This window comes from Leptonychotes weddellii, chromosome 3 (genome assembly GCF_054177405.1).
Source record: "Leptonychotes weddellii isolate Sample4059 chromosome 3, ASM5417740v2, whole genome shotgun sequence".
Classification (NCBI taxonomy): Eukaryota; Metazoa; Chordata; class Mammalia; order Carnivora; family Phocidae; genus Leptonychotes; species Leptonychotes weddellii.
The window spans coordinates 167,103,092-167,119,272 of NC_138371.1; the positions used below are offsets into that span (position 1 = coordinate 167,103,092).

The 16,181-nt window shown below is 41.8% G+C and overlaps 1 protein-coding gene across 1 annotated transcript in view; it reads right to left on the minus strand.

Moving 5' to 3' along the window:
* The window catches only part of NALCN (sodium leak channel, non-selective), a 282,810-nt gene extending 273,150 nt beyond the window's left edge, over positions 1-9,660 (minus strand). The window contains exon 1 of the mRNA XM_081815176.1: positions 9,591-9,660. The gene's annotated coding sequence lies outside the window, so the exon portion shown is untranslated. The remainder of the gene's footprint in view (positions 1-9,590) is intronic.
* Positions 9,661-16,181: the final 6,521 nt, after the last annotated feature.

The following is a 16,181-nucleotide window of genomic DNA, read 5'->3' on the forward strand; positions in this document are numbered from 1 at the left end:
TTTTTTTTTAAAGATTTTATTTATTTATTTGACAGAGACAGAGACAGCGAGAGCAGGAACACAAGCAGGGGGAGTGGGAGAGGGAGAAGCAGGCCTCCCGCCGAGCAGGGAGCCCGATGTGGGGCTCGATCCCAGGACCCCGAGATCATGACCTGAGCCGAAGGCAGTCGCTTAACCAACTGAGCCACCCAGGCGCCCCATGTCATTCCATTCTTACAAGGACCTTTTCTCTTGGGCTCAGAGATGAGGCAGGATATGAACCAAGACAATGTGGCTTACAGAACTATTAAATTTAAAATTAACTATACTATAACTCAGAGTGGTAATAAAAAGAAAACTACTTTTTCAACATAGTCTCATCATACAACCTAGTGATTATAAACTCTCTTGGCATCAATTGTTTTTTTTTGTGTGAAAATAGTGCAGACATTTCTCATTTCTTAAAATTGAATCCATTTTTATTATATGATTCATTTGATGGTTATTCCAGCCACACGTTTATAAAAATGTGTCTTTTTTTTCTGGCAAGAATCTTCAAATGTCTCATTGAATCTATCTAAATGTCACTTTCAGGTTTCTGAAGTCATTATTCATTATCCAGTCTTTTTCCTCGAGGGTGAATTCTAGAAACGTTCTATTATGCTTTTATTATCTTTTCTCTAAATTTCAAAATAAAAATGAGAAAAAAGCATTTATGAACTCTCACCTGATAATCTTACATCTTATAGGAAAGAGACAGCTGTCTTAATTTCCTACAGATGGCAGATTTTTTAATTTCCTAGAGTTTGTTTTAGTCTCATAAATTTTTTTTTTTTTTAGAGAGAGCGCATGCCCATGTGTGCAGGATGGGGGGAGGATCAAAGGGCGATGTAGAGAGAGAATCTTAAGCAGGTTCCACGCCCAGCACCGAGCAGGACACGGGGCCCTATCTCACAACCCTGAGATCATGATCTGAGCCCAAATCAACAGTCAGACGCTTAACCAACTGAACCACCCAAGCGCCCTTAGTCTCATAAATTCTTGACTGAATATGCTGAGAATGTGAAACTAGAAACTAGAATATGACACCTTGGCATAAGAGTATATGCTTTCTGCAGAGAATGTACCAAGGCAGAAAGAAGGGGTTTATCAAGAGAAGTCCTTTTGCCATACTCAAAATCCACAGCTCAGAACATGGTCAAGGTTGTGATTTGGTTTTGTAGTGGTTCTTCCAGCAAGGAAAATCCAAACTAAATGGAAGCTATCAATCAGAAGTTAGCAAATGGTAGCTGTTTTTCTAAAAGTTTCTAATAATAATGCATTGGGTCATCCTGAGAGGTGACCAGCTGCTTTCTGGATGTTCTCAGAGAGAATTACTATACATTATGAAATTTGCAGACAGGACTCCTGCACCATCTGGAGTTTGCAGTACATCACATCCCAAGACACTCCCAATGATAAAATCTATTATCACACTCTTGACGTTGCTCCTAACTTTATGCATTTGATCAGTTCTTAGGGTAGGGTGATAGTCCATAAAACACTGTACATAATTTCAGAAAAGAATCAAGCTTTATGTATGTAAAGAATCAAGCATTATGTATTCTCTTTTGTTCCCCCTGTTTGAAAGATGAAATCAAACATTTATGGAAAGTTGGCTCTGTGCCAGGCACAATTGCAAGGCCTATCTCTCTGAAGTAGTTTTTAGTAAAATCTCCATTGTACAGATTAAAAATCTGAGGCAAACTTGCCCAATGCCACATGAATTGGAAACAATTTTAGATTCCAGGGAGTCTGAAATTCAAGAGCTTTTATAAAATTCAAACATTTTGCAACAGTGACGAAATTCACTTGTGATTTCTTTAAAACAAATACAATATGAAAATAATTCATTGTGAAGCTTGCACAAATTACACCTAACATTTGCTGAGAGTTTATGACGTGTGAGGCTAAGAGATCTGCGTGGATCATCTCACCGACTTCTTGCCCTGCCCCAGTGACAGGTGTTCTCTTACTCCTATATTAGAGATTAAACTGACTAGAATCTTCTTTCTCAGAGATCAGGGATGAAGATTCTCCAATTCTTGCCTCCCCCATGTCTAAGTGGTGAAACCAAATTTGAGCATGGCAGCCCCTAGAAGTGCAGTTCAGTCCTCCCAGGCCACTCTCAAGCAGGCCTGTCATCAGTCCCCTTTGCTCATGAATTTTATGGGCCAGACACATCTTTCCCTGTCATCAGGCTCCTGCTTGCAGAAAAGGCAGGTGGCTGTGTTGTTTTGTCTCTCAAAGTAGCCTGAGTTTATGTCTGCTCCAGCGGTCAGCAGAGCGCAAACCGTTAGCAGGAGAACTGAGACATCATTGAAATGTTGACCCCTGGGGTCACAGCAGCAAGCTTTCTCTGACTCTCTCCGAATGCACTTTTCATTTGGGTGCTTACTCATCTACAATTTGGCCCTCGCTAAATCAGGATGTAGTCCTACAAAAACAGAGCATTGCACGCATGGTCCAGTCTCAGCAGGACGCAGGGGCCACCCAGGACGGGCCACCAAGCAGAGGAAGTGAAACATTTCAAAAGGCCACCTCTAAACCGAGCTCTTCCGTTCTCTGTTCCTTTTGTCAGCACACTGATTAAAAACAGAACGGAGGACCAAAGGGGAAGGGGAAGACATCAGAGAGGGAAACGAACCATGAGAGACTGTGGACCCCGGGAAACAAACTGAGGGTTTCAGAGGGGAGGACGGTGAGGGGATGGGGTAACAGGGTGATGGGTATTAAGGAGGGCACATGTTGTGATGAGCACTGGGTGTTATACACAACTAATGAATCACTGAACGCTACATCAAAAACTAATGATGTGCTATACAGTGGGTAACAGAACATAATAAACAGGAAAGAAAGAAAATGGTCTCCCACTTTTTATATTGACTCTACTTCCCAAATCCCAAAGAAAAACAGCATATTACCTTTTTTCTGGTTCTTTCTACGAATGCTTCAAAACTGTCATTACTATGAATTCTGTTTTGTTTCATTTTTACTTGTGAAAATTGATTTTTCTTTGACCTTTAAAAACCACTGGATTTGGAAAGGAACTCAGGATAGACTAGAATGGCTCAGCACCCCTTTGTTGTTATACCCTGCATCCCAAACTAAATTGGCCCAGCCACAGGAGAGGGCACGGGCCTGTATTTGCGTCACCTAATCACTGTATTGATTACAAATTGAAGCAATCAGCCTCTGGCCAGATCTCTACTCAGAAAATCCAATCAATCCTTTTAACAAAACTTGTCATTCACTCCAAGTTAGAAAGGATATACATTTATAATTTTGAGACTTATTCTGGGTACGGTGTAGGTGTAAGAAAATTTCAGGAAAAGGTCAGAGTTAGAAATCACCAGAGGTTGATGGTGTGACTTTGCAAGAAGGTCACATTTCCCAATCTCTGAATAGTTCCGTAAAGGTTCTCCCGTCCTCTACATGGCCGCAGGGCCTCTGAGGGTTTTCATCTTCCAAGAGTTCAGGGACAGGCATTTTATCTTGATAAACTGCTATTATCATTTAAATATTATGAAAACTCAGAAAAGGAGATTATCTATTTTTATTGTGGTTGCTTAATCTTGTAATGAATCTGCAAAGCACAAAGAAGATGGATGGTTTAAAATAGTGGTTTTCAAAACTTGACCTGACTGTACTTAAACAAGATGGCAATTCAAAAGGAGTTACCTATTTTTTTTTGTTTGTGGTGATTTGATTTTGTAATAGGAATCCGTAAAGTTTGGACAAAGAAGGTGAAAGGTCTCCAAATAGTAGTTTCCAAAGACTGCTGAATGTCTGAATCATCCAGGGAGGTTCTTAAACATTCTCAACCCTGGTTGTCCTTCATGTCAGGCATACTAAGAACCTTCTGGGGTGGACTATGGGAAATGGTCCCCAGGGAATTCTAACACACTATCCCAGAAGTGGTCCCAATTAGTGATGGGGTCACTGATCTAGATGCTCAGAAGAGCATTTTAATACCTCCAGAGTTTATAGTTCAGAGTCAAGACTGGTTGTTTGGGGATAAAAATAAGAGACTAGTTCTCAACAACTGAGACAAAATAGAAATCGGAGACAAAAATTTTGATTTATAACTGTATGTACATGCAGTATATTCTATTCTTAAGTTTTCCTCAGAGACCTTCAGAATTTTCTCAAAAAAATAACTACATGGAATATACTTTACATACAAGAATAAGATTTTGGTTTTTGTCTTATGAGAACATAATTAAGAACTCTTTTCCTTGGCTTTTCTACTACAACGTTCTAGTATAGAATATACCTTGAAAATGACTATTCATTTCTTGAAACGAAGAAATCAAAAACAAATTGTCTGGTTCAACTAATTAGGTTTTAAAATTGCTTTAATTTTTACTTAATAAACAGCAGAAAATTGTTTTGTGGTTCCCCAGAGTTTAATATTTTTTTTTCTCCATAAAGTATTGACATACCAAATTGAAGGAAATAGAAATACTAATTCAACGAAAGGTGTTTCCAAATCCAAGAAGCCCTATTTCTAAAAATTTAAATTCCTTATTCACAATACTTATCTCCATCTCTGTGTTTTAGCTCCTGGGAGGAATAGTTAAGGAAGTTTCCATCCTTCAGAGATCCTCTCATTTTACATTATCCAGGATTTTTTAACCTCAACTTCTGTAATATGTATTTAATAGTGTCTTAAGTCATCACTGACTTGTATCTTGTCTGATACAAATTTGTATCTTGTCTGATAGAGGCTTCTGTAATTTGTCCTTTTTAGAAATAGTAATTTTTAAAAATCCTTCCTCTACTTCAGAAGTGATCCACGAAGCTGACCTATGGATTTCATAATTACAACAAAGAAGAACAGATTTAAAAAATAATGAAGCAAATGATTTAATTTATAGATACTGCTCACTGAGAGATGAAGTGATTAGTTGTTTTGTCTAGGCATTATAAATAGGAAAAAACAAAACAAAACAAAACACCACCAATCAATCACCGAGCTTGAAATCCTGGATTTACTTTCCACCCATGCCCTCCCTTTCCTTCTACTGGTTTGATCACCAGGATCTGTTAGCATTTGTTCTGCTGATAAATCTACTATCCACTTCTTGGCTCCATGATCATAGTCTGGTTCCAGGTATTGCACACCCAATTTCTCCAACACCTTCCTTCACTGATCCCCATTGTTATTTTCCTCCTTCTTCTTGACCTCATTCTTTAGTTCTTGGATGTATACTAATGTGCCTCAAAAACTGGAATGCTCTGGCTGTTCAGTTTTTTTCTATCATGTCTAAAGCTTTCCTATTTTATAACGAATTCACATGTGTTTTTTAAACGTTACCTCCTTTCTCGTCCTCTTTAGTTCTCTTGTGTTGTTTTCTTTACCTCCTAGGCTGAAATGCTCATTTCTTATCCCATCATAGGTCACAGAACCTTTGAGAAAATACTGCATCTATGGGCCATGTCTCCCAAAATAGATACACTTAAGAATACTTTTGGCTAAAAATATTACATTGCTATGATCATTGGTATTGCTGGAAGGCTCATAATCATAACTTTATTAAAGATAGTAACTTTTATTATGCACAAACAATGAATCATGGAACACTACATCAAAAAAAAAAAAGATAGTAACTTTTATTGCTTTAAGGTCCTTTTTTCTCATCTAATCACTTTTCAAACAACTGTTCTGTTATTTACATTCTTCTTTCACCTTTTGTTTCACTTGCCTAATACATATGTCTTCATCTTTTTTTCTATTTCATTTTTGACCCATAGGAGTATCCTACAAGAATTGTCTTCTGGTATTATTCAGAATTATACAACTTTGGGATATTATTTTACTGCTTGCTGATACTTAATTTTGGGAAGGGTATATATGAAGGCGGTCTACATGTTCTCTTTGTAGATAAACATTTTTTTTCCTTTTTCTTTTTGTTGTTATGATCACCACAGTAAGTTAGATAGCATCCATCACCATAGATTATGGTTTTTTTCCTGTAATGAGAACTTTCAAGATCTACTTTCTTAGCAACTTTCAAATATGCAACACAGTATTATTAACTACAGTCACCATGCTGTCCATTACATCCCGTGACTTATTTATTTTATAACTGAAAATTTATGCTTTTGACCCCCTTTACCCATTTTGCCCACCTGGCAAAAAAAAAATTTAACTTGATCAGAATACTGATGGGGTATTTTTCCTTTTTCAGTTTTTCAAATGCAAAGTGTTCACTAGGCTCTAACAAGATGTTAGCTACTTTTTATTAGTCCTTCCTGGTCCATTATAACTCATCTCCGTCTGCATATTTGGGTTATTTGTTTTCATCTAAAAGAAAACAGTGCTCACATTTCACTTAGAACGTGGCCTGCGCCCCATCTGCTCTGATCTCCCTGTCAGGAAGAGCACTTCTTTGTGCGTCTCTGTTGGCTGTCTTCCAGACCTATCATCCTGCTCCAAACAAAGTCTCCCCTTCTCTTTCCTTTGCATAATTGGAAAGAAGTCCCACTCAGTCTCTGCAGACGCGCTTCCTTTGGCCACAGTGTGCTGATCTTTGGTCTTCTCATCTCCTGACTCTTTTCCCAGAAGCCCCAGTCCCGCACCCCTCTTTGGACCATGGGGTCAGTCCCTGTCCTTGGAGCACATTCCATCTAGTATGGCTGTGCCCGCCCCAGGGTCTCCTGGAGAAACTGCTTCAGAAGTCAACTTCAGACTTCACCCTTCAGATAAAGGAGTTCTGCCTGGAACTCTGTTCCTTATTTTTTGTACAAGTAGAAAGGGAACTGTGGCCTGAACCTTAGTTTTGCCATCCATCCCATCTGTCCAGTTCCATCTGTGCTGAATCTACCAGAAATGCCTCGGAGTCCACAGCCCACAAGCAAATGGTCTTCCCTTCCCTGTGCCTGTGGGGTAAAGGTTTCTCACTATATAAAGTCCTTTGATCATTTATTTGAAGTCTGACTAGGAAGCAAAAAACCAGAATTAGACCTCTGGGCTCAAAAATCATTATTCCTAAAAGAACTTGCATTTACTTACTTTTTTTTTTTTTCACCTGACCACTTTTATAACATTCTTATTTTGGTTTTACACTAAGAAGTATATTTTATCATCTTGATTTTAGATGAATTGGTTAAAGGTCAAGTCTTTACATAGTGCAAAGGTTATATGTCCAAGATATTTTTTTATCTTCCTTTATCCCTGTAAAAGAGGGAAAATGATCCACAAATACCAAAAGAAGGCATATTTACTGCAGAAACATAGAAAACATCTTATTCAAATTTATATCTTTAGGAAAACAACCTAAAGCTAGATAGATACAGTATATCCATTATATATATTATATATTTCCATAATAATTTTGATAATGCATTTAATTTTGATTATCAAATATTTTTGATATGTTATTTGTAATGATGAGAAACTGGAAACAACAAATGTGCAATGACCAGAGGTACAGTCATAGAAGTGAAGCTATATTCATGGGGCGCAGTCTTATACAGCTATTTAGAATTTTTTAAGTAAGAATACTGTATAGAATAAAAATATTGCTTATGCTAAATATTAAATAGGAAAACCAGTATAAAAACTGTACAATGCCATGATTCCAACTACACAAAGTCATGTAGTTTTAAAAAGATTATAGCAAATACATAGATATTTTAATTATTTGTGTTCAGTTATTAGGACTATGGACTAGTTTATTCTTTTTTTGTCTATCATCTCTGTCATTTCTTTCATGGCTGGTTATTTTAAAATTCAAAGGATAAATTTTTAAATGTTTAATGTTTGCATACAAAGACTTTTGAGGTGTAAAAGCTTCTTGCATGGGTCTTTGAAGAAGGTAAAAATCATACAACATGACAGATAACCTTTAAAATGTTGATACCATTTTTGGGAAACAATTCATAACTTTTTTTAATAAAACAAATATGTACGTGCATGCCCAGGTGTGTACACACACGCACAAACAATGTATGCAGGAAAGAGAAGCAAATGAGACACATTTCAAAGAAATGCCATACTCAAAGAAGAAGAAAATGCCACTCGAACCTTCCAGTCTTTCAACTGCAAGAAAATTATATAACTTTGAGGGGTTTTTTTTTCCTTTTAGAAGTACATTTTTCCTCTTTTGACTATCTTGCAAGTGATATCTAAAGTTGTAACTACAGCACCACCATTCCACAAGACATGACTTGTCTTCAGTTTTTATAGAAGTTCTAGAATAGTCCTTAGCAGGGACAGCGCATCTGTTCTGCCAAGATGTTCTGCCTTCTACGAACAGGAAAGGGGTACCACGAGCCCGTTCACTTTTTAATTTTCCTCCCAAGCCCGATTGTTCCTTCACTTTACTTGGCTTTAGCAATAGCTGGGTCAAAATATACCACAGAAGAATAAGAATCCAACCTAGAGAGGCCCACAGAATAAAACCGAACCAATGAGGAAATAGGTTGTTGTTGTTGTAGAGCTTTGAGAAGCCATGACTGTCATTTAGAACTGTTGAAACTTAATCTTTGAATGTAAAAAACCACTGCGGCTCATATACCCGCCTCGAGAATATCGGCCATAGGCCACCCTGTCCTTTCCTACTTCATTTCCAATCAAATCACAGTTGTAGCTATGAAAATGGGAATCACAAACTGTAACCGAATAGCCACCTGTTAATTTCTGCTCCCTGTCAAAGGTCTTCTCCTCCAACCTTGGCCTTCTAATACACAACAATCACTGGTCCCCAACTCCCATTTCACCGCCAGGGAAATCTGGGCCTAGCTGATGACCACACACACACACACACACACACACACACACACACACACAAGATTAAGATTAGAACCTTCCAGAGGCCTGAACCTATATGTGTACGAGTACACATCCTTGATAATATATTCCCTGACAATTATGCGTGACATTGAAAGATTCATCCTATGATACTCCAAGAATTTATAAGGACCTGAGTTCAGAGTTATCAACCATCCTGAAGGAAGGAAATTCCGAGTCAGAGGGACAACCCCTTGCTTGTTCGGGGAGTTCTGGGCCCGTCTTAAGATGCGAGCCAGTCTCTTAGGGCTCAATGACAAAACGCTGTTGCTTTGCTGGCCGTGGGCCACCCGAATGACAGCGGCTCGACCAGGCCCATTAATAAAATGAGGGCTCTGAAGCACACAGCAATCCGCAGGAGTCAGGTGGGGTGGGCAAGGCCCCGGCCCCTTGGGAAACCTGCTGGAGCAGGGCGGCCGCCCACCCCCGGCGAGCTCGCCCTCAGGCGCGGAGGGGCCGCCGCACGCCGCGTAGCGCAGCCGCCAGGAGCCCGGGCCACCTGCCCCCGGGGGGCCGGCGGGGCAGGCCTGGATCTGGCGGCCCCGGCTCCCGGCGCCCACCCGCGCGCTGCCCGCCGCCGGGGGCAGGGAGGGGCCTCGCGGCCGCCCGCACCCCTTCCCCGCCGAGGCTTGGGGCGCCCCTTCCGCCCACCGCCCACTGCCCCCCCCCGCGGCCCCCGCGCCGGGCCCTCGCCCCCCGCCCGCACCCGCCCTGCCCGCCCGGCGAGGGCCACCAGTGCGCGCCCGGGCCTCGGGCGAGGGCGGCCGTGACCAACCTGTAACCCCAGTGCTCGCAGCGGTCATGGTGCCGCGGGCGCGGCGGCGGCGGCGGCGGGCCAGGCGCGGCGCCCACCCCGCGAGGACGCGGTCCCTCACCTCCCGCGCTCCGTCGGCGCGCGCCACCCGGCCGGGGCCGCGGCTCGCGTGCAGGCGCGCGCTGCTGCCACCCGGGCGCGGGGCCTGCGGGCGAGGGGTTGGGGGGCGGGGGAGGGTCAGGGCTTTTTTTTGTTTGTTTAATCAGAGTTGTCTTTGCCGCCGGGGCTGCGAGGACGCGGAGGGCTGGAGGGAGGAAACGGCAGAGGAGGCTGCGCTGCAGTTGGTGGGGAGCGGGAGGGTCGGTGCTAGCAGGTTCTTTCTCTGGCTGCCACCGGCAGTCAGTCTCACAGCAACAACTGGGTTCTCCTCGACCGGCTCCTCTCGTGGTCTCGGCCTGAGCACGGCCACGCCGTGTGCACTGGAGCCGGGCACACGCGGGGCACATACAAGGACACTGCATAGAGGCGCGCAGGGCCCGTGTGCGTGCGCGTGTGAGCGAGTGTGAGTGAGCTGGGCTTCCCGGACACAGTTTCTGAGGATGCGGACTAGTTTCACCTTTTGAGTATGAAATTGTGAATTAAAGAGTGCATGGGTGACACTTATCATAGTTTTCTAAACATGTTCACATTCCCCTTAAAATTAAAATATGTCGCTATGTGGCTGAGGCGGGATGTCCATTCAAATATTGATGGTTACCTCCATGCACTGTAAGTGACCAGGACAAGAAGCTGCATCTGATGTCTTCTGCAGCTTCTCGCTGACCGGGCTTAGGGAAATCTTGGAATCTTGAACACCATACTCAGGCCCAGGGGACATCTCTTGGCTGCACTCCCCGAAAAGCTCCATCAGGGGCTGGCTGGCATCTTGCCTTGTAGTGAGATATTCAACCCACCAAGGAACGCTTGAGAAGTGATTTAGACATCAAACACACAGGCACATACATAGAAGGAGAGCGAAAACTGAATGAAGCTTCCTCTAAGAGAGAAATCAGAACTCCTAAACAAAGAACAATCCCCTACCGAAAATATTATAGCCCAAGGGATGGAAGTAAAGTCACAAGGACACATTTTTAAAATGTATTTTCTGGTTATGGATATTTAATTAAGTTACATCTGGAAAAGAAACCTAAGCACAATCTATTCACTTTAGGCCAATATTAGCACCTTTTTTTTTTTTTTTTACTTTTAAAGGAAATTTAAAAATAATTGGCATTTCAGGAAATGCAGAACCATGTGGAATAATTTTTTTTCCAACATCTGAAAATTTCAGAAAGACCAACTATATAAAAACCTACGTTTCCAACAAATGATGAAATCATGTGGAAATATTCTTCACAACACAAAATGGAAAGCAATTTAAACATTAATAAATTTATAGACAATTTGTTTAGAAAAACTACCGATTTGTTTAATCGTCTCAAATCACTGCTCTCAATTGTTTGACGTAATGCTAGTTTATTTCAGGTTGTATCTCTAAAATATATAGCTGTGCATATTTTTTTAGAATTCATCGAGTCAGAATAATCAGTTAGAAAATCATATTAATGAAATAATTAAAGATCAAGATTTACAAATTTTGTGAATGAAGTAATAATGGCATCAATTTTAGTAATCTCAGCAACACTCCTCACCAATCAGGCATTTCAGACCCTTCTGCATTCCTGATTAAACTACGGCTTGTTAAGTATCTATAATTCACGTTTAGGTGCCAAACAATCCCATGAATTATGGAAAAGGTTTTGGGAAACGCATGGACTGAAGCAGGGATGGAAAAGCTCACTACAGGCCTCCTGGAATCTGTAGGAACTCAGCCTACAGGGGAGTAGACAATCATAATAAAAGACAGATTCTTAATGTCCTTAATGTCTCTACCTGCTCATCATCCCTTGTGTTTTCTTACTAGTAAATTTAGGGAGGTCCAACAGGCTCTGTAGCTAGATTTATTGCTGTAATTCAGTGAAAGTGAATCGCTGTTCTAGGATTTCAATATAATTCGCAGGTGTGTGTTGTTTGACTTGCAAAACATTTTTGACAAATTAAAATCAATTACCAACATTGAAAACCACGAGATTTTTAGTTTATCCTGAAAAATAGGAAGATCTGGGCAGGTCAGGTGTGCATTTCCACACGGCAAAGAGCAGCCGGAGATGTCCTGTGTCTCCTTTACACAGGGATATTCTTCCCATTTGCTCCTCACTCCCAAGCCTGTCTTTTTTTTTTTTTTAATATTTTATTTATTTATTTGAGAGAGAGAGAATGAGAGAGAGCACATGAGAGCGGGGAGGGTCAGAGGGAGAAGCAGACTCCCCGCTGAGCAGGGAGCCCGATGCGGGACTCGATCCAGGGACTCCAGGATCATGACCTGAGCCGAAGGCAGTCGCTTAACCAACTGAGCCACTCAGGCGCCCACTCGCAAGCCTGTCTTAATGCCTGGCCCCAGAAGGCATTTCAATGTGAGAGCCTGTGCAGTTAAATCTGTATTCAACAGTGTGAGATCAGGGAAGGAGCACTGTCAAACAGAAAGACAACTGTCAAATACAGGGAACTTTATAATACAGAGGATGAAGCCAGGCCAATGTACTACCAAGACACCAAACTATGAGTTGGAGAAAATTTTGTTCATAGTCTGGCAAGTGTTTTGCAGTGGCATAGAATTTAATGAAAATGAGATATTTCTTCTCACTAACTCATCTGTCCCTACTGATGATTTCCACCTAAAATTAGTACCCCACTTGACACCATAGTGAATAGCCGAGAAAACAGTAACAATTGCTAAAAGAGAAATTAAAATATCCGTGGGGGGGGATCCGGTGCCTGGGTGGCTCAGTCAGTTAAACATTGGACTCTTGATCTCAGCTCAGGTCTTGATCTCAGGGTCACGAGTTCAAGCCCCACATTGGGCTCCAAGCTGGACGTGGAGCCTATTTACTTAAACATAAAAACGATTTTTTTTAAAAAAGACTTAAAAATATATCCATGAGAGGGGGCTGCCATGTGCTTTAGGGGAATTTAGGAACCTGTTCAACTCCAGGATTCCTTCAGACTAGATTTAAGTGTAAACGGCACTGAGGTTAAGATTGATTTTAATCTGTACACATTTGTTTATATTGTGTGATTTCAGGGTTGACATATGGCCCACTTGCCACTAAATGTTGATGTGACTGAATTTTCTCTATTGGAGACACTTCGGGCAGGGAAACTAAAGGTCCAGAAGACCTACTTTAAAAATATAAAAGGGCAAAGCAGGAGGCATCTACTGCTTGCTAACTCATGGATTAGCATGTTCAGAATTCAGTCTATGCAGAGTAGATGCATTTTAATGATGGAGAGCCTGAGGGAGGCTTACCGCAGTGTGTTTCCTCGATGTACCAGCAGGAAGCATGATATTGAGAGTCTCTGGGGTGTTCTTGTCTTCTCATGAATCAGCTTTCCAGGCAGCTGTGAAACATTCATTCGCCACTTAAATATCGCAAGGCTTTGGAAGACACCTCGCATGTTACCTTTTCCTTAAAACAATGTTTCCTAAACTTTCTTGATAATGAGTATCACTGGGGTGATCTTAAATATTTCCATGGAGATTCTGATTAAGTATTTCTGGAGCGGGACATGCAACTATGGAGAATCTGTCTTAATAAAACAAGTATCCCTTTGAGCAAGATTGTTCCAGTAGTGGGCACCGGTCCATGACCATTTCTTTCTTAATAGACCAGAGTGGACTTGCCCACTTTCTTCCCTCTCGTGTAAGTCCCATGCACCTCCATCATCATATGGATGCTGGACAAGGTCTAGAATCCTGATAGACCCTGAACTTAAGCTGTAGCTGTGTTATTTAAGCGCTGAAAACATGCAAGTGCAACTAGGTGGTCAAGAACCATTGGCTGAGTCAGGTTTGAGGTTGTTCTAAGGTCATATGGCCATTTAATGTTTTAAGAAGTTCCTGTTTGCATTTAAATCAGTCATAGATAGGGGATAGGCTCGCCGCACCTTTCAACAGCAAAGAAAAGAAGGAAAGATGATATTAAACCTCAGACAGAAGCTGTGACTCTTAAAATGGGCAGAAATATGTTGGAGCAAGAAATGCAGTCACTTTCTCTTATGGAAAAATAAACTGCCTAATAATGGAGGAGGGATTCCAGAGGACAAGCTGGAATTGGAGACTCATACAGCGAGTTGTAAGTGTGGTGCTCACACTATGCTTACTTTACAGATTAATTTAAAAAAATTCAGAGCTCACCATGTTGCTCTACTTTATGTTTTCAGAGAAAAGTTGTGAAATAAGGAATAAACAACACTTCTACTACGGGGTGAGAGAGGGGAGGTCTTATTGTATTGAGCAGTAGCTGAGCCAATCACCCAGAGAGACTGGTGGACTTCTGAAAACAAAGGTCATGTTTTAGAAGTCACTCAGCAATAAAATGATGTATGTTTGGACTATTTCATAGTAAAAGCTGCTACCAGACAGAAGCAAATCTTTCAGTTCTGAAAATAACTTTGAAGATCTCATTTATTGTATAAAATATCTTGTAAGTTCATGGTAACCAGAGGCTCAGACCCCCCCAGGCTGATGGACAAGGGCACTTAGCAAGACAAGCCACCCAAAGGTCCTAGCCCAAAGGTGAGGGATCTGGAAGGGGTGACAGAGAAGAGGGCTGTTGAGCATCGCTGATGAACTTGGGGCCAGCTGCAACAGTGGGGGCTGCTCATCTTGCTAATCCCCTCTTGTAAATTGTCCAGTTATTGGGACCAACCAGAATCCTGGAGAAACTGTGCCTGGATGGAATAAACAATGTGAGAAGCAAGTAGATCTGAAGAGCACAGAGAAGACAAGGGTGGATAATGGTGGATACTGTTGATGCCACACCCAAGCCTCTCTAACAGACCAGGGCACCCATCCCCAGCTGCCATTGGGGTTCGTGCTAACTTCTCATAGATGTCCCCTTCTTCAGAGAATGGCCCTCTTCAGAACGGGTGATGCCTCAACTTAGAAGATGCCCCCCCACCCCCTCCCTGGGGATAGTCTGAAGCCAACGACAAATGGACAGATTTGTACCAAAACCTGGCTTCTTGCTTCAAAGCAGACCAGCTCTGGTATATTTCATCCCCAGAGCTCCCTGCTGGTCCGGGCAGAAGCTAGCATCCATCTGACACCTGCATCTTTCCTTGGCTCCTTCCCCAGCCCATTTGAGCTGGACCTGGCAACTGGAGACTCCTCGCCTCCTCCCCTGTCCTGGGAATTTGTGTTCTGCCCACCATTCCCCACAGTGAGAACCATTTTCGAGGATGCAGTCTTGAGAAAGCAATGTGTTGTCAAGACCATCTGGAGAGTATACATGACTGAGCCCGGGGAAGGCCTCTATTTAAACTTGTAGATTCTGGCAAGTGGGTGTGGAGATCTACTCATCTTGTGGCCACCCAGATAAGCCTCATAAGTAAGTCCCCTTGTTTATCCAACCTGCCACCTACCATTCCCAAGCGGCCTTCCTTCAGTCTCGTCTTGCCCTCTGTCCTGGAGCCAATTTCATATTTCACCTGCAGAACCCCTGAGGTTTCAAACCAACACATATACCAGGCCCTCCTGTTACCCAGGTTTAATTCCTCCAAAAATTTTGGAAACAAACAGCTGATAAAATTAGGAAAATAATTCTCACTAGGTTTATAAAAATGGAGACTACATAAGCATGGTTTGAATACATTTTGTTATAATTCTTGGCGTTCAAGACATGGAAGGGATGCAAGTTACTGATGTTACCAGCCCTGGGCTTCCTATTTCACAAGTGACAGTTGTTTCAGAATTCAAGTATATTTTTTAAGCACAATGTATTATTTATTTATTTATTTTTTAAAGATCTTATTTATTTATTTGACACAGAGAGATCAGGAGAGCACAAGCAGGGGGAGCAGCAGAGGGAGAAGGAGAAGGAGGCTGAGCAGAGAGGCAGACGTGGGGATCGATCCCAGGACCTGAGCTGAAGGCAGACGCTTAACTGATTGAGCCACTAAGCACAATATAATTTTTTAAACACAATGACCCAGTTGTACAGCTTGGGTTCAGGTGAGCAAAGGTAGTAATGATACAATCTGTTTTTTCTCAGGGTTGTAGTTCAGCCTGGTGAGTAATACCGTGTCTTCAAGTTCAGTACAATAGTAGCAATAAGCCTTGTGAAGGCTTATTCATTTTACATCGCATTATTTCTACAAGTATTAACACACACACACACACACACACACACAGCTGTTTGGGCTAAAAGTAAAAAATGCAATTTAAGAGGATAAAGTCAGATTTATGCTACTTTCTGAAGTCAATGAATCCTGGGCTAACAAAGGTTTCTTAATATTATGTAGTCCTTCTGTTCATGGAAGATATCCACCAAGCAAGAAAGAGAAATGAGAAAATGTATCATCAAGGGGAGAAAATGACAAAGCCATTTGGAACCATATCAGGTAAATAAAAAGATTCTTTAAGAAATGTGCACTGTGGTTTATCTCCCAAACTATTCCACCTCACTAATCCCAATGGCAGGCTGCAAAGTTGGTTTTGAGATGTTTGCAGCT